This window comes from Trichechus manatus, unplaced genomic scaffold (assembly GCF_000243295.1).
Source record: "Trichechus manatus latirostris isolate Lorelei unplaced genomic scaffold, TriManLat1.0 scaffold00040, whole genome shotgun sequence".
NCBI lineage: Eukaryota > Metazoa > Chordata > Mammalia > Sirenia > Trichechidae > Trichechus > Trichechus manatus.
Genome location: NW_004443976.1, coordinates 7,027,648 through 7,028,680, shown reverse-complemented (window position 1 = coordinate 7,028,680; position 1,033 = coordinate 7,027,648). Strand labels below are relative to the sequence as shown.

The window sequence follows — 1,033 nt, the reverse complement described above, 5'->3', positions numbered from 1 at the left end:
GTCCAATCACACAACCCTTCCTATTGCCTGCTGATTGCTGTGAACACAAGCACACATACTCATGTACATAGGCCAAAAAAAATTTTCATGGAGCTTTTACTGTGTTTTTTTTGTTTACTATTAATACTATGGCTATTTTTAAAATATTGATCTTTGCCTTTTTAAAATTATTTCCAACATGTGTGGAAAATACATTAAAAGATAATAAAAGAGCACTTTTCAATCCTTGACTTTGAACGTGCCTGAAAGAACCCTTGAATACAAATTTAAGGGACATACTGGTCATAGGGACATTAAATACAAGCTTAAATTTTTTTTTAATTCAGAAAATTTAAAAAAGTAAGTTATAAAAGTCACTTGATCCAGGAAAATTGATCTATGAGAAGAAATTAAAAGCAATAAGACTTTTTAAAGGAAATAAGAGGAATGTTTTAACTATGTGTCCTGAAGGCTTTAAGACTTTACCCACGAAAATTGTGCAAGAGCCTCCCCTAGTGTCTATGGAACAATTCACAAGAGGCTGGAATGGGTGATGGACATGTTGAGTGAGAAGAATCCTGAAGCTCTGGTTCTTCATTTTTGTCAAAGATTCTATAGAAGAATCCTGATCAAAAGGAAGAAAATGCAGAATACAATTTCACATTCTTTTGGACTCTAGATTTTCTGGAGCCATAGAGGGTAGATGAATCCCTGAAACTATTGCCCTGAGATAATCTTTAAACCTTAAACCAAAAATGTCCCCTGAAGTCACCTTAAAACTGAACAATAGTTTAGCTTAACCAGTAAAAAAAAAAAAAATACCTGCCTTGAGTCATGGAAGCTCCATAAACACATCCAAACTCCCTGAGGGACTAAATTGCTGGGCAGAGGGATGTGGGGACCATGGTCTCGAGGAACATCTAGCTCAATTGCCATAACACAGTTTATAAAGAAAGTGTTCTGCATTCTACCTTGGTTAGTAGTGTCTGGGGTCTTAAAAGCCTGTGAGCAAGCCATCTAAGGTACTCCACTGGTCTCACCCCTTCGGGAGCAA

At 36.4% G+C, this 1,033-nt stretch overlaps 1 protein-coding gene across 1 annotated transcript in view; it reads left to right on the top strand.

The window, feature by feature from the left end:
- Window positions 1-1,033, top strand: part of DNAH9 (dynein axonemal heavy chain 9) — a 450,622-nt gene that overhangs the window by 403,854 nt on the left and 45,735 nt on the right. The window lies entirely within an intron of this gene.